The following is an 18,852-nucleotide window of genomic DNA, read 5'->3' as shown; positions in this document are numbered from 1 at the left end:
ACTCAAAGGTGCTTTGAGCAAATTACTTCATGTAACCTCTCCATCTTCATGTCTTAATCTGCTGGATCTGTTTATCTTATTTTGGTGTATGTATCATTCTTGTGTGTAAAATTAGACATGTGGAGTAAGGAATACTTTATGGGTTTCAAATGTGTGAATGAAAGTCATCAAGGGAGGCCTCAGTGTCTGGGCAATCATATGCAAGTAGCCATTTGTCCTTAGTCTTAGCAGTGGTTGGTCTGGGGAAGTCAAATGTCCACCCCAACTGGCCAGATGACTTCCCACGCAAAAAGGGAATCTTTAAAAATAATAGGGCTGTGTCCAGACTCAGGTTTTTTTTGATAAAAGTAGCCTTTTTTTGAAAAAACTTTATCTGCGTCTAGACTGCAGATGCGTTCTTTCGAAATTAAATCGAAAGAACGCGGCTTTTCTTTCGACGGCGGTAAACCTCATTTCATGAGGAAAAACACCTTTTTTCGAAAGTGCTCTTTCCAAAAAAGGCGTTCTTGAATGCCAACAGGGCTCTTTAGAAAGAGAGCATCCAGACTCACTCGCTGCTTTCTTTCAAAAAAGCGGCTTGCTTTTTCGAAAGTACTGCTTGCAGTCTAGACGTTCTTTTTCGAAAGAGGCTTTTCGAAAGATACTTTTGAAAAAGCCTCTTTTGAAAGAGGCTTGCAGTCTAGACATAGCCTAGGAAAGTAGGAGTCTTTTGTCTATGGCTCAAACACCCAAGGGAGGAACAAAAAACAGCCCAGGTTTTGGAAGGCTTGCCCGGGAAAGAAACAGATTTAGGATATGTTTTTAGTAAGTGTGTAATAAATAAGTACTGAAGGTTTAGTGTAGAAGTAGATAAGCAGTTTCTGTATTTTGAGTTTGTAATCTGCCTGTTCTCACCTATTACCACTTAAATCCTTCTGCGTGTACTTAGTAAAATTACTTGTATTTTCTATCAAGCTCAGTGTAAATAATTACTACCTGGGGGAGCAATCAGTGTGCACATTCCCATTCCCACTTTCATTGTTAAAGGGGTTTTGATCCTTTTTGGAGAGTAGTATCCCAGGAAGCTGTACCCAAAACTGCATTCCCTTGGACCTGAAGAGATTCAGTGTCTGCATTGCTACTCGGAGGGGGTAAATGTGATTCTCAGCTCTGTTCCTTGGCTGGGGGAGATCAGGGAGCTGGCCCAACAGGACAGGGTGGTGAGAAGCCCCAAGAGCAAAAAGGAGGGTGGCAGTCACCTTGTCAGCACTCCAGGAATCACCCCCACAGGGTTGTGTGTGACCTCACCCCATCACAGGGTTTTTCAGCTTTCATACAGAACCTGGTTTGGGGGAGGAGGGTTAAAATTACTACTGTCACATCTTTGGAAGATTCCAGCATGATTGGTTCAGAAAAGGGCAACAAAAATGACGAGGGGTTTGGAACGGGTCCCATATGAAGAGAGATTAAAAAGACTGGGATTTTTCAGCTTAGAAAAGAAGAGACTAAGGGTGGATATGGTAGAGGTCTATCAAATCATGACTGGTGTGCAAAAAGTGAATAAGGAAAAGTTATTTACTTGTTCTCATAACATAAGAACTAAGGGCCACCAAATTAAATTAATAGGTAGTAGGTTAAAAACAAAAACAAAAAGAAGCTTTCCATTTCACTGAGAACACAATAAAATCCTTTATATGATGTGTCTTATTGTAGCGCTGTTATGTAAAAAATAATAACTTGCAGAAATAATTAAGATTGTGTCAGGATACACTCCATCCCCACCCTACCCCACCCCCCAAAAAACCTTAAAACAATAGAAATAAGCAGATAAGAGGAAAGACTAGCGCATGACTTCCCACTTTCCAATTATCACTAACATGATACATGCCATCAGGTGCTAGCAATGTCCTCTACTATATATATTGGTCAAACCAGAAAAGTCTCAGCAACAAACGATAAATAGATGCAAATCAGACATCAGGAATGGTAACACACAAAAATCTGTAGAGGAACATTTTAACCTGCCCGGTCATTCATTTTTGGATTTAAAAGTAGCCATCATTCTACCAAAGAATATTATCACTTGATTACAGAGGAAGACAGCTGAACTGGAGTTCATTTACAAATTCGATACTATCAGTTTGGACTTGAATAAAGACCTTAATTGGCTAACATGCTACAAAGGCAATTTCCCCACCTTTGATATTCACATCTCACATCAAATACTGAGAATGACAGATAACTTCTGTTGCTGTGATATTTTATCCCAAATTGTGACATTTCCTCTCCAACTCATCTGATTAAGTGGGTTTTAGCCACAAAAGCTCGTAACCTAATAAATGTGTTAGTCTCTAAGGCTACGTCTAGACTACAAGCCTCTTTCAAAAGAGGCTTTTAAAAGAGAGCATCTAGACTACAAGCAGATTTTTCAAAAAAGCGAGCCGCTTTTTCAAAAGAGAATCTAGATGCTCTCTTTTGAAAAAGCACAGTTTGCATTCAATAGCGCCTTTTTTCAAAAGAGTACTTTCGAAAGAAAGGCATTCTTCCTCGTAAAATGAGGTTTACTACGATAGAAAAAAACTGCGTTTTTTCGATTTAATTTCAAAAGAATGCAGCTGTAGTCTAGACGCAGGTGAAGTTTTTTTGAAAAAAGCCAACTTTTTTAAAAAAAAACCCTGTTGTCTAGATACATCCTAAGTTGCCATAGTACTGCTCGTTGTTTTTACAGTTATAGAATAACATGGCTACCCTTCTGACGCTTTCCAATTAATTACACCACTGTGGATAGCATCCCCCATACGCCTTTCAGTTGAATTCTAACTAGGGATATCAATTAATCACAGTTAACTCAGCAATTAACTCACATTAATCATGGTTAATCACAGTTTAGAGTGCACCACAGACATTAACTGTTACTTTTTCTTGCCTATTCAATTTTTTCACAGTATCCAAGAAATTCTCTACGCATTTTTCAGCATAACTTCTCACTTCAGTATGTTTTACTGTTCAAGCAAACAACTGCAGTGCCCATGCAGGTAATATCAAATGTGCTGTGACCTCAAGATAACGTGATTGCTCCAGGATCTCCAGTGATCAAAGCACCAGCTAATGGAGTGCATTTTACATAAGCTCCACCTTGCTCAGGTGGGCAAGGTGCATGAATGATTGGAAGATGCAATTTGAGTAAGTTCTCATAGGCTTTGTCTACACTACCACTTTTGTTGGTAAAACTTTTGTCAGTCAGAGGCATGAAAAAACCCCATAGCCTTACTGACATACATTTCACCAGCAAAAATGCTCTTGTGCACAGCACTATGTCAGCAAAGGAGACCCTCCTGCCAACATAACTAATATTGTGTCTTCAGAAGTGGTTTAATTATGCCTGAGGAAAGCTTTCTCCTGCCAGCAAAGAGTGACTGCATGGGAGACCTTATAGTGGCACAGCTGTACCACTATAAGGTCTATTCTGTGAATGTAGCATAGTCCTCTGTCATGTACAGTGGTGACTGGGCTACAGTCTATAGCTATCCAGTTTGCAGTAGCATTAAAGTAAGAATATTTTTCCAATGGGAAAAGATGACTTCCCATGGGGCCAGCCTGGGGTACATCTCCCTCACTGCAGGGCTGTCTGGAGTGCCTTTCCCCTCCCCACCCCCCTCACTGCCTGACTGTGTGGGGCTGACCCAAGCTGCTTTCTTGAGTTCTCCCTCCAGTGGAGGGTGGGAGTTGCCACTCACTTCCCTGCATGTTCCCCTGCATCCCACTAAGGGTTACATCCCATTTAGGAGCTTGTGTAGTGTGCTCTTACCAACTGACAATCAGTTGACGAGAGCAAATGGGACAAATGGCCAGTTTTGTCCAAAAATTCAGGACAACCAGAACAGGGCTTTAAAAAGGGACTATCCCAGCCAAAATGGGACATATGGTCACTCTAAATAGCCTGGTTGAAGCTGTTGTACTTTGTTTGATCCATAAGCTTGTGGCAATCCTGACACTCTGTAAGTACACTCTGTCACAGCAGGTGGGACTCATTTGCTGTCCGTAGATTATCTGTAGCACAAGAACTGGAGGCAAAAACATGTTTAGAGTGGCACTGCAGATTTGAAGTCCTTTGGCTTTGTCAACACTAGCAATTGAGTGATGAAGCTTTCTGGTTCACAGGCACTTAACCTCCTCCCCACTTCCTCCCTACCCCTGAACAATAAAAGCTTTGCCACTGCAAATACTAATAGTATAAACACTGCTTTCTTGGCTGACAAAACAAATGCTGCTCATAGGAACTGGATGATTTTTGCAGGCAAAAGTGCTGACAAAACTGTTATTACACTGCTGCTAAAAGCTGTATGCTATAGACGTACCTTAGCCTTGCTATAGCACTTAACTTCCCTACTTATCAAACTCAATCCTGAATCAAGTTACTTTTTTTCCCCACTTACTCCTCCTCTGTCACTTTTCAGTTGGACTCCAGATGCAGTGTGGGGCTGGTGTGTAAGCCCCAGAGTTCTGTGGGCAGTACAGAGACGGGAGCCTTGCCTTGTGCCCTACACCACCAAGAAGCTAGTTAAAGAAGCCCCGTGCCCTGCGTGAGGCTGATGCCTGGAGCCCCAAAGGGGGCTAAAGATAGAGGATCATATTTTTTTTATCTAGTGGGGAAAGGGTCCTAATTTTTTAAGTCCAAATGGAGTCAACAGCACAAAAAGTTTGATAAACAGTGCTCTTAAGTTTTACATTATTTCATTTTTGAATGCAGTTATGTGAAAAACCCTTTGCATTTAAGTTGCACTTCCACAATGAAAAGATTGCACTATAGGACTCGTAGGAGGTAATTTGAAAGATGCTATTTCTGTTTGTTTATTGTTTTTACAGTGCAATATTTGTAAAAAAATATATAATGATAAAGTGAGCGCTGAACACTTGGTACTCCGTGTTGTAAATGTATTCAATATATTTGAAAATGTAGGAAACATTCAAAATTTTTAAATAAATGGTATTCGATTTTTTAAACTATTCACTTAAAACTGATTAATCATGATTAATATTTTAATTACTTGACAGACCAAATTTGAACACGAGTTACCTCATATTATTCTTCAGTAATAGATAGGCATACCTCACTGTTGCATAGTCCATGCATCCAGGGGCAGATATAGGGCAGGGCGAACGGGGCGGCCGCCCCGGGCCCTGCGCTTAAAAAAGCCCCGCTCATGCGCCGTGGCCCCGCAAAACAGTCTGTTTTGCCCGGGGCCCCGCAAAACAGTCATCTGCCCCTGCATGCATCTGGGAAGTTATTTTGCCTTACCACTTACAAGATCACTGATAAAGTTTTACATTAGAGCCTAGGTTTCATGAAACTGCGATATGTATTGGTATAGCTGGAAATCAAAGGGAAAGTACCTGTCTTTTTATTAGTTCAAAATTAATTTTCTTATGACAAATTTCCTTGTCTGTCCCACACGAAAATACTTGTACTTAACTTTGGATCTGGGACAAACATGCTTAACTTCATTATATTCTATTGTCTGCATTAACGTTTTATCCATTATACTAAATGTAAATCTGCCCTATGGTATGTAATTCCAATATAAGAAAGGGAAAGGGTTCCTATACCTGAAAAGGAGGCATCCAGGAAAGGAATAACAGGTCTTTGGCTGTGTCCTTTTAAAAGATAGCACATTATTACAAGATTACATTAAATATAATGATAATATAACCTTTGGACTCTGTTTCACGCGCGTGCACACACACACACACACACACACCTCCACACTGAAACCTGTAGTTAAAGTTTAAAAATATATCTTGTCAAATAAATTTAGAGAATATTTTCTCAAAAAATAATACATGATAGAGCCTGAAAAATTCAAAGTTAAGGTGCCAGGTATATACATACAACATATGCAAGCAAATATACAATTAGATTGGCCCAAATAATCCTAAATTCTACTTCTACAGCACTCCCAAAGTTAGATGTGTCTGGCTTGTGGGAGAGAGCTGGGGATTTGGTTTGCGTATAAAATATACAGGTGGTGTAATGTCTCATAACATTTAAATACAGTTAAGTTGATTCCTTTAAATTTTTACAAACATTAAATCATGGCTGGAGCACTTCTACCTCCAGTTTGAACCCTTAGGGAATTTTTTACCACTGGGTTATAAACACCTGATAATTAGGTTTATAAAGAAAGTTCTGACAGAACTTCAACTAAGGTGGCATACCAGTAAAATTAGGAAAACACTGGATGATGTGATTAAGGCCATTTTAAGTATATAAACTAATTCCCTGTAGTATTTTGTGATACCTACTGATGGCTGAATGTGCTCAGAGCACTGAACAGGAAGTCTCACATTAGAAAATGGAGAATTCATGAAGCTACAACAGTTTGTTGTATAGCATGTAGTAAATTATGCTCACCATGAATTCTCTGGAATCCCTGCTTCTCATTCAAGATAATTTTTTAATTACTATCTGTAACAGGAATTAAAAGCAAATGATAAGTTATAGTTAGTTTGTAATTATAATTCAATATAATTCATAGCATTTGCACATTTTTTATCTTTGTTCATGTCTATCTACCTGATTATATGAACACAGGCACATAATTCATAATGATTTTGCAGGGAAAATAATTATGCTGATCTGCATGTTCGAGAAACACTGAAGTAAATGGAAATGTTTGTTAGTGAAAGCTACAGGATTAGATCCAATACATGACAATTAACTGGCGAGTCTTTGATCCCATTAAATAAATCTTGGTGAGTTGGCTATCACTGGGTTCAAAGCCTGGATGAGAAAGGCAGCCTTTCAAAATAGCCTCTCAAATTTTGCAGGCAGAGAGAAAAATAGCCAAATATATATCTTGACCAAGTTTTTCAAAAGTGACTAGTGAGTTTCAGCATCTTAATTGTTGGGGACCAACTTCAATCACCCCAAATATGTCTTATTTTCAGAAGGTGGGTGCTCAGAATTTCCTGAATATCGGTCCATTTAAAAAGTGCAAGTTCAGAACTCAAAAACTGAGGCCCTGAAAAATTACCAGTAACTTCTGAAAATGTTGGTCATGAACTTCTTATTGACTTTTGTGGAACTATGGAAACTTTTCATAGCTAGCATTCAACAAGAAAAGTATTTAAAAATAATATAAATATGTGAGTCCTACTATAAAAGTAGAGCATTCATCACATTTAACCAATTTCCTTTCCCTGCCTGCACTTTTAATTCCAACATGAATTTACCAGTACAATTCCTATCGTTAGAGATTAGTATTTTGTGCTTTTGAGATTCTAGGATTAGAAATGATCAGATAGTAATTCAACATTGATTCTACTTCTTACAGCTCTTGGGGAAAAAAATCAGACCACTAAAATAAGATTGATATTGAGGTAAAAGAAATAAGAGGCATGATGGTAATTGAATGATGTGATATCATGGTCTGATATCTTGTGAACACTTCAAACTGAAAATATGTTCTCATCACTGACAATTGGAGATTCCTAATTCTTCAGAGATATTATAATATCAGTTTCTATTCTGGATGGATCCTGAGATAATGTACATCCAGTATGTCACTGGTCCTTCCAAACAGTCTAATTTATGGGCAATTTACCAGCCAAACTCCATTCTTTTCAGCACCCTAAGCATCCTGAACCAACCCACTTTGACAGCTTTGATAGCTTTCCATTGTAAAGTCTGAATAAATGTTCTCTGCCCAAGATTCTCCTGATGAGATAAGAAAGGAATCCTACCTTGCAATCCGTGGAGAGCCCACAGCACCATTTTGCAACTGTTGCTGAATTCATTATGACAGTAATGAGTTCCAATAACATCTAAAGCTGCTGTCATCCAAGCTTCCTGGTGGCTGTCAGGGAAGAGACTAGAATAGATACATGTTCTTTCTACTAAAGAGTTCAAAAGTGCACCTAATTATTCCATATAAATAGGTGTCCAAGAGCCAGATGTGGAGAAATCCTGATTCTATTGAAGTCAATGGAAGCTGGGCTATTGACTTCAAGGGGACCAGAATTTCACCCATGGCTTTTCAATTTCATCTAAAAATGAGGACTTTCCAATTGTTTACTTACAGCACACTTCAGTATGACATTTTGATAGGCAAATAGAAAGCCACCTGCTTCCTATTAAGACATATGTTCTTTTGGAATTGCATGTAATGAGCAAATTATTATGTTGGTTGGGGCATCTTTTTCAAAAACATTTATTGTGGTCTTCAAAGCATTACACTGCCATGAACTCATGCTTGTCAGTAAATTTTAATTAAATTAAAGTTACTGTTTAATATTGTTTGTTATAAAGTGTTGTATGACACATGCTTTCCAGACCTTGATGTTCCTGTTGAAAAGCTGTTCGGAATAAACCTAAAGAGAACTCATATATTTCACTTGTCACCACAGAACACCATACATCAATTAGTCACAGCTCAAAATATGGCAAATTAGTTGTTGTTTTATTTTTATTTTTTTTAAGCAAAACTTCAGAGGGGCTGGAGAAGAATCTTTTTATTGTTTCGTATTTAGGCATGGTAAATTTGCTTGACTAAAATGTATATTGTTTTTGAAGACGGAAAAAGTTTGGTTCAATTTCTCCTTCCATTATTTGTATTTTTTAGATATCCCTGTGTTTCCAAGGTCTCAGCAAGACAAGAAATCATTCTAACCATTCAACAGTATGCAAATAGAAATGAAATACTTCTAGACAGAGGTGATTTCCATTATGTGAGAAAAATTGCTAACAAGTACTTGCAAACATTTGTGCCAATAATAACATAAAAAATTCCTTTGCTGTTGATTGCAACAATCTTCCTTATTTGCTTTCTATGAACATTTTCATGAACCTTTTTCACCTCGCAAAAATGCTTGGGGAAAGAAGAGATGTCATTAACATTTGTGTAAATATGTATTTTCACAAGCAAGAGTTTGCCTGCCTTCTAGAATTTTCTGTGAAATTTTGAGTTAATCTAGTCCGGAATCAGAAGCATGGTTATACGGCACATATATAGGTACATAGTGTTATTAGGGCTATTCCCTTTGAAGCCAATTGACTTCAGTGGTGCACAATCAACATCATGAATTACAGACAGCAAATATTCAAAGCAGAGGTTGGTTACGAGGAATAATTTCTGAATGACCAATCAGATGAAATATGTTTGTGTACACCATTTTGAATAACCCTTAATGAAATTCTAGACCTGTTCTCAGATAATTCACAAATATTACATGACTACAGTTTGGGGACTATATTGCCCAAAGCAAAGAGTTCATTCAGCTCCAGTGCAGATTCTTTTATTTTCATTTATCCAATGTCTATAGAGGAGTCCAAGCTTAGCACTACCCAAAAAGTGTTTCAATACATCAAGAAGCCAGTGCAGGTTGAACCTCTCTGGTTCAGAATTCTCTAGTCCAGAAATGTCCATGGGCCAGCAGAGCCCCAGCAATTCCAGGGCAATAGAGCCTGGTGCCTCAGAGAAGTGGAGTCCCAGCACTTCAGAGCAGCAGATCCCTGGTGGCCCTGATGCTGCAGGGTCTGGCAGCTTTTGAAGCAGTGGAGCCCTAGCAGCGCTGGGACTGGCTGAAGAGCTGGGAGCCTGGTGTCACACAGGCAAGGGAGCCTGGCAGAGGAGCCAACTTCCCTGGTCCAGTAAACTCTTTCCTTCTGGACCAGTCAGGTTCCAAGGGTGCTGGACCAGGGATATCTAATTTGTATTGTGTTATCAGATTGTATTGCCAAGAAAAGCAAATTGCTCAGTTGCTGACTTAATTCTAAATTCTTTTCTATAGGCTCATTTTTATAAAATTGATACTCAGTAATTGATGTCTTATGTATGTAACAGTGGAAATGCATGCTGTACCTTCTACTGATAGACCATAGGTAAAATAGAGATATAGAATAGAATCATCCCTTGAAGAGATAGCAGAGAGATATTGCAAAAAAAAAAAAAAAAAAAAAAGCACAGATGTGAAATAATGCTATCCTGATGAATATGATCATCAAACCTGCTAAGATTTAGAATAATTCCTAAGATATCCTGCTCAAAGGTCAATAACAGATGCTATGTGCCATGTGGTTGTCATAATCAACTGTGTCAAATGCCAATAAAAGTGTAAGCTACATAAAAACAATACCTGGCAATTAACATGTAATTGAATATATACCACAAACTTTTGTATTAAAACACAAACTCTAGGTTTAAATTCCTGTATTATATCTTTATACTATACTAGCATATGCTATGCCAGTCTACTTGCATCTTGTTTAAATTTGATTTTGAGTTATGATTTTATTTAACAGCAATTTAAAAGAAGAGTCTAACTATACCATTGCTTAGAAGTTTATAAAACTAATGTTACTTAACTGTTCCAAGCAAATTTTTATTTGGCTCCAAAGAAGGATTTCCTGTTTATGGCAAAACTTAGAGGAAATGAATTTAGGCTAACCACAAAGCTCTTATAGGAAACATTATGAGACAAGATTGTTGCAGAGGATTAGGCCATATGGTTCCATTGTAAATAAGAAAATAGATTTGTTAATGATTATTTCCCTAGACAGCTGACCTAAATGAGAGTATGTGAAATTTGTCAAATATTTTCAAACTATTTAGATATAAATATATGTTTGTTTTAATGTTGCTTATCTGGAATAAGATCAAGTACCCACTGAAGTGAATGGAAGTTTCACTTTGATGAGTTTTGAGTCAGTTCCTGACTTTAACAACAGTAGGGTCTAAAAGTCAGTGAGGTGTGGGCTCATTTCAATAACTGCATTACTTTTCTCCCTTCCCTTTCCTTCTAGTCCGTGTAGGCTTCCCTTCATGGCCTACATGAAGTTTTAAGAGGGATTGAAGAAGGTGTTTAGTGAACAAGTTGTAAAATGACCAATGTTAAACTCTTGCTACTTACTAGGATATTTTGTGGTCACGTTGCCAAGGAATCCTTTGGCATTTTCCATTATCCAACATTCTATGTACATTCAAGGTAAAATTCTGCAGATAAAATTCTCTTCCACATTAACTGTATTTGTAAGGTTCATTCACAACAAAACAACGGTGAAGGATGGGAGAAGATGGGACCAGGAAAAAAATCATAGTAAGATGTGTTTGCTTATGATGGTTAAAAAATTGCTCTATATTATTCTTTTTTCTTTTGATTAAGCAGGCACTTAATTGCTAAGAATGTTAATCTCTGTGCTCTTTCTGATCTGTCTGGGCCCATGTGGAGAATGAGAAAGCATGGAGAAATTATGATATTACACATGTAGCATTGCATTTCTTTCCTTTCTATATAGGTTTATATTAGGTTCTTTTACTTTCCATCTCAGTGAGCCCTTTCTTTTCTGTCTGTTCTAGAATGATATATAATTCTCTCTTTTCAGTGTTTCTTTTAATAAAAAAAAAGATTCTGGTTTCTATTTCAGAAAATGTTCAAGAAAAACCTAATTGGTTTAAATGTGCATTGTTTCCTCAATTTCCTGACAACATGGTGTTGCACTTCCTCAGACCTGCTGAAGAACAAACCTGGACTAAGGCTATATCTACACTGAATTTTTTCTAAAATCTTGCGGAGTGTCCACACTACAAGGATGTGTGTAGACTACTTGGTTTTGTTGACAAAAGTGGACTTTTGTCGACAAAACTATACCTGCATCCACACTGCCGTCGACATAACTCAGCAGTTTTGTCGACTGCTGTAAACCTCATTCCCCGAGGAATAACTCATTTGTCTACATAGTTCTGTCAACAAAAGGCAGGTGTGGACCCAGGGGAGAAATTATGTTGATAGAAAAGGCCTCCAGGAAGAACCCCTGGTGGACACTCCTGCCACAGCTTTCAACTCTATTGTTCCTTCCTGTAGCCATCTTTAAAAGGCACAGGCACTCAGGATCGGCACTCTGGCAATAAGCCACCTCCAGAGAGGACCCTGACGGTGCAGCTCTGTTGTGTGGTGAGCTATGGCACAGGGACAAGCCCCCCGAGACCCCACTGGCCCTTCCAGGGACACATCCCCCCAAGAAGCCAGGGGCACAAAGCACCGGGCACCGACTTGGTCAGGACCAGAAATGAAAGCCCTCCTGGAGCTGTGGTCCAAGAAGGAAGCTCTTCAGCTCCCTCAGAGCAGGCACAGGAATGCTGAAATCTATGGCTGAATGGCTGACAGCCTGGCAGGAAAGGCCACCACCTCCGCACGGCACCGCAGGTCAGAGCCAAAGTCAAGGAGCTCAGGCAGGGGTACATCAGGGCCCGTGAGCACATATTTCGAGGATCTGGACAGGATCGTGGGGCCAGGGGAACTGTTGTCTCCTGAGTGGCTGGTGGAGTCTGGGCTGGAGACCCCTGCTCAGCAGAGGCCGCATCAGCAGCCTGGGAATCCAGAGCTCCAAGAGGAGGAGGAGGAGAACAGCGCTCAGAGCACCCAGGAGCCAGATGCCCAGGCGCAGGAGGCTTCCCAGGCAACTTTGGACACTGGGGAGGGAACATCAGGTGAGTGCTGTGAGGGTCCAACACACACAGGGCAGGGCAGGCAAGAGGAAAGTGCACAGTGCAGTACTGTGACATGTCATGCTGATCATCAGCTGTCATCCGGAAAGCTCACCAGTTGGGCTTGCAAATCCTAGAAGCCCTGAGGGAGCATTTCTCTCATGGAGGCCGATGAGTTTCCCCAGGGCCTTCTAAGAGGAATAAGCCTTTTTGCGCAAGAGCTCTTGTGCAAAAAGGTATGCGTGGATGGCAAACAGGAGTTTCTTGCACAAAAAAAGCCTATCAGAAAAAGCACCGGTGCTCTGATGGCCATCAAAGTTTTCTTGCACAAGAGTGTCCATGTAGTGTGAACACTCTCTTTGCGATGCATTTGAGGTGTTGACGTGCTTTTGCACAAGAACTCTTCCGCAAAAAGCTTCTTGCTCAAAAACCCTGCAATGTAGACAAAGCCTAAGAAAGCCAAGGTCAGGGAAGAGGGGAAAAGCAGAGGAGTATGTCTGGTCAGCTAGACACCAGTGAAGAGGAGGGAGGAGTGTTGTGTCTAACTGGTTACACATGGAAGGGCCGGCAATGCTGCTGATACAAAATAAAAATAGCAGAACTAATAAAAATGCAATTATATCTGTTATAACTTGCCACCATTAGGGTCACACAGTTCCAGAAAAGTCAGCAGTGGACAGAAATTTACAAGATCACCTGTGTTTTTCATATCTATGTTACATGAAATGTTTCATGGGTAGATACTGCATAAATCAAGCTAAACAAAACAAAACTCTGCCCCAGTGGTCTCCAGTCTTTTTAAGCATGAGATCACTTGTTGAATTTAAGTGCAATCCAGGATCTACCACAAAACCCAAACATCCTTGGCCCACCTCCTTCCTGCCCCTTCTCTTAGACCCCACCTCTGTTCACTCCAAGCTCCCTCCCTCCCCCGTCCTCACTCACTTTTATCAGTCTGGGGGCAGAGGTCTCAGGTGCAGGGGAGGAGGATGCAGACTCTGATCTTGGGCAAAAGGATTTGGAGTGTGGGAGGGGTTCTGAGCTGACCCTGGGGCAGGGATTTGAAGGGCAGGAGGGGGTTGAAGGTGCAGGCTCTAGGAGGGAGTTTAGGTGCAGGAGTACTCAGGGATCAGGCAGGGGGTTGAAGTATAGAAGGGGTTCAGGACTGGTGCTGCGGTTCGGAATGTGGGCTCTAGCTGGGCACCACTTACCGCAGGTGGCGTCTGGATGGTGGTTCAGGGGACTAAGGCAGGCTCACCCCTACCCTGGCCCTACACCACTTTGAAAAGCAGCCAGCAAACTCTCTCCATTCCTGCCCCCACTCTGCTTTGTGGAGATGGGGTACAGGGTGTGGGGAGGGGCACCCTGGCATCAACACCTGTCTTCTTTTTCATGTGCCTGGACAGCAAGCAAGAGGCTTCTGGAGGTGGGGGACAGCTCCAAGGCAGAAGGCAGGAGCAGCATGGCAGTGCTGAGAGAAGCAGATGAAGTACCCGCACTAAATAGCCTCCCAGACAAACCAGTCAGGATCACCTGTCAAACGCTCCAAGATCTACCAGTAGATCCCAATGTAGTGGTTAGTGACCACTGCTCTAACTCAACTGGTCAGAAAAAGATAAACAAAGAAAGAAGAAAACAGGAGTCTTGAAAGTTGAACCACTTACCCTGATGTACTGGCCTTAATAAATATTCCTTAGCAGTACAGTTGTTAGGACTTCTGCATGCATTTACTTATGCTGCTTCCATTAGTAGGTCCAGAAATTAAGATATAGTTGTTCAACTGCTGTGTTAGATATCAGTGTTCCCTACAAATTATCCAGCAACAACTGACGAAACAAATTTATATTCACTCTCACAATGCTAGATTTCTTCATGATATTCTGCATTTGTATTATATATAAGTAAAGAGTGATCATCAGGATAAAAGTGCTATTTTTGAGGTAATCAAACTATCTCCTTAATTATCAGTATCTTTTATATTGTATTTCCATTGGTTAATTTGTATAGGAGCAATAAGATCCAGAACTTAGGTTGGAGCCATGTTAAACTCTGATTTGTAATGAGTTTACGTCCTGAAAGAAAGCCCACTAAAGTCAAATGGGAGTTTTCCACATTCAGTGTCTACATTTAAATTCTTCCTAACAAATTATATCGTGGGCAATCTGGAGCAATATTTGATCTGCTAACATAAAAGAAATGATCTTTTTCCTCTCAGGAATAGTCTGTCTTTCTGGGTCGAAGTGCTGAGTAAGATCTTCTCAAATAGCAGTTGTCTCTAAATCATCAGGACTCCTTCTTTCTGTGAACTGCTTCCAAAACTATTTTGCTCATGGTTGGTCCTTGCAAGATACAGACTGTTGAAAGAAGAGCAGACTCTAGAGAGAATGAAGTAAATGGACCACTTTATTGCCCTTGCATGTTTACCTTGGACCCCCAGCACATCGTTCTGAGTGGCCAAGATTTGGCAGCAATTATACTCCTTTATACATTTTAGTACGTAAATTCCTGTCTCTCACTACTTTTCATAACCCCTTATTTAGTAAAGTTAACTCCCATACTATTAATATTAATAAGCAGGTGATGAATACAATTATACCCGCCCCTGTTTGTTGTTTACTGGTTTTTAGTTGAATCAGCATTATATATTATCTTAATCAGCAGCTTTCAGGGAGGCAGAAAGAAGCTCTGACCCTGATATTAAGTTTTACAGCGAGTGAGACCAGGCAAGGAGTACAATGGAGCACTGATAACAATGGATGTGTTTATCAAGTTGCAATTTAGTGTAACGGTGCCCCTAACTATCTCATCAGCTGCAAGGGAAGAGAAAATGGGCCTCACTTATCTTTTCTATAAGCCTTAGGCAGAGAGAGAAATAGGCCTTTACTTTAGCAAAGAAAATTTTGCAGGCCTGGCCAAACCCTTGTCAATTTTTTCAGATCTTCCCAGACCCCTATTAGTTCTGAAATATCCCAACAATAAACTAACAATAAAGTATTTGTTATTACCTCAGTAAGTGTCTCGCATATTACTCTTGAATATAAGATCACTGTTGCTGCTGAATGTAATGTTCTCTGACATTCATCTCCACAATACTCTGAGGATTTGATCCTACTGCTCATCTTGTCAGACTGTGTTATTGACTTTTCCTCTCACCTTCTACCTAAACAGAACATTAGTTTGGAAACACTGTTCACAGGATAAGCTGAACTTCCAGTACCTACAAGAAACAACCAACTATAAAATGAATAAAATAATCTAAGCACCCATTCAGCAAACCATTGCTATTCATCAAAGAATGTATGCACCTTCTTAACTTTCAGTATTTGTTTAATTAGCAATTATTTTGGTGACGGTAAGCAGGTATTAATATTCTTTATCCCATCCTTGTAGCCTTTTTAGAATCCACTAATTATGTTCAGAAAAATTAATGGACCAACAGTTATCTAAATTGTCAGAGACACCAGGTTGTCAAAAAATGCATCACTCATGCTCCCCAAACTTTTCAACTTAAAGTGTGTATGGTATCTCTTTTGACAAGGTTATCAGCCTAGTGGATAAGGAAGGAACAAATAGACCTGATCGCTCTTTATTTTAGTAAAGGTTTTGACACAGTCTCACATGAGTAAACTAGGAAATGTGGTCTAGATGAAATTATGATCATGTGAATACAAAACTGGTTGGGCCCAAAGAGAAGTTGCCAATGATTCACTGTCAAACTGGAAGTAGGTATCCAGTGGGGTCCCAGAGGGGTCTGTCCTGGTTTTGTTGCTAGTCAATATTTTAATTAATGATTTGGATAATTGTTTGGAGAATTGGAGAATTGTTTTATTCCTATTCAAATTGCAGAAGGCACCAAGGTATGAGGGACTGAAAACACTTTGGTAGACCTAATTGGAAATCAAAATGACCTTGACAAATTGGAGAACTGGTCAGAAATTAAAAAGATGAATGTCAATAAAGACAAGTGCAAAATACTACACTAATGAATAAAATGGTAAAATACAGAACTATAAAAAAAGGTATAACTGTCTAAAAGTAGTACTACTGATAAGATCTGGGGGTTATAATGAACCATCAATTGAATATGAGTCAACGTGATGCAGTTGTAAAAAAGGCTAATATCATTCTGGGGTGTATTAACAGGAGTGTTAAACATGGGAAGCAAATGTACTGCTCTACTTAGCACTAATGAGACCTCTGCTGGAGTACTGTCCACATTTTAAGAAAAATATGGACAAATTGAAGGTAGTCCAGAGGAGAGCATCAAAAATAATAAAAGATTTAGAAAACCTGATTCAGGAGTGAAGGTTAAAAAACTGGATACATTTAATCTTAAGAAAAGAAGACTGTGGGAGGGAGCTTATCAAAGTTTTCAAATGTGTAAAGGGCTGTTACAAAGCGGATGGTGATCAAGGAAGAAAGGACAAGAAGTAACTAGCTTAATCTACAGCAAAGACAGTTTAGGTTAGATTTAAGAAAAACTCTCTAAATATAAGGATAGTTAAGCACTGGAATAGCTTTCCAAGGGTGGTTATAGAATCACTGTCACTGGAGAATTTTAAGAAAAGATTAAGACAAATATTTTAGGTGATGTCTAAGTTTATTTAGTCATATCTCAGCTCAGTGGGTAGGCTAGCTGATGTCTCAAGGTCCATTCCAATCCTACTTTTCTATGATTCTTTCTTGTCTTCATTCTAGGGTTGACAAATGTGATTTTTCCTGCCAACATGCATGGTCGGATTAGATGGTAAGAATGAATAAAGTAGCATTGAAATATTCATTTCCTTTCCAAGCCATACCAAAAAAAATCTTTCCCTATCCAAATATTTGGGAATTTGTGGCTCAGTTTTGGAGCTGGGGGACTACTGCATGCAGTATAGCTGTGCTCAGATTTTAAAATGAATTTATTTGGTTGCGCTCAAGCCCTCTTTTTTTTCTTTTAGGTTGAGTGAACATTTGAATTAAGTTTACTTGCATTAGTGTTTCCAGAAAGTGAATATTATGTTCGTTCACCTAATAGAATTCTTGAGAAGTGTGAATTTTTACTCATAAGAGCAGCCATTTGCACTGAGAGTGGTATGTTTTATATGGAGTTAGTTATTTAATGATACGCTGCCAAACTTGTTTCCATACACTGGCATAGAGACAGTTAAAGAAGTCAGACAAGGGTTTGCCTGCACACGTCACAGATATGAGTAAATATGTGGATGTGACAAGAGAAAATTAAAATTAAACTTTGCACTCAACCTATAAATCATACAGAATCATAACTTATGTAGAGATTATGCCTCAGGCAATGCTTGTGAGGCCCAGAAAAGTAGAAGATTAAATATTCTGAAGTATCCTATTGATCTATACATCTCCTTAAATGGCTATCTCCCTGTTGTCCTCTTTACATTCCTGCTGACAATGGCTTGCAAGAATTATAATATAAAATCACTTTCTTTTTCCAGTTTCAACTGTAAATTTTTTAAAGCAGGGATCATCCCATGCTATCTGTTTGTATCACTAATATAATAGATCCCTGTTCTTAGGGCTTCTAAGCCCCGCTGTAATTACTAATACAATCAGTAGGTAAAATACATGCATTGTAGGGTTTCTCTAGTTAAGTAGACTATATGCATGTCTTTGTACATAACATTCTAATTGAATACTGTGCAGCCTCACCAATCCTTTTTGGCAACTACTGTAATGTAATATTCCAAACACTGCATGTTTCTTTAACTAAAATAATTTATTTTGAGAAAAAAAATCAAATTGCCTTGTGATGATAGGCAGTATGAGTACGTTTTATATATTTAGAGACCTCAGTCCAATAGGACTTATGATTCCTAAATACCTATAAATCACTTCTGAAAATAGCATTTAGGCATCTAAGTCACTTAAGGTATGTCTATACTACAGGGTTATTTTGAAATATCTAATTTAGAAATAGTTAATTCGAAATAGCTTATTTCGGAATAACACGTCTACGCACAAAATGCATTTCGAAATAGCTTTTTGCTATTTCTAAATAGCGCGTCCACACTGAGTGGATGTCAAATCGCATTTAAGGCTGGTTGGAACCAGTTCCGGCAGGGCATCAAGTCAGAAGTTACCTTGTGGCCAGGGCCACCAGCAGGGCACCCTGGGAAGGACTGGAGGCCCCCTATTTCGAAATAAGCATCTACACAGTGCTTATTTTGAAATAGCAGTTTCAAAATTGGCACTATTCCTCATGGAATGAGGTTTACCAATTTCGAAATAAGCCCTCTGCTATTTCAAATTAATTTTGAAATAACGGAATGGCTGTGTAGATGCTATGAAAGTTATTTCTAAATAACTGCTGTTGTTTCTAAATAACTTTGCTGTGTAGACATACCCTTAGCTACTTTTGAAAATGTCACCCATA

The sequence above is a fragment of the Pelodiscus sinensis genome, chromosome 1 (assembly GCF_052426305.1).
Source record: "Pelodiscus sinensis isolate ZL-2025 chromosome 1, ASM5242630v1, whole genome shotgun sequence".
Taxonomy (NCBI): domain Eukaryota; kingdom Metazoa; phylum Chordata; order Testudines; family Trionychidae; genus Pelodiscus; species Pelodiscus sinensis.
This window is presented reverse-complemented; position numbering follows the sequence as displayed.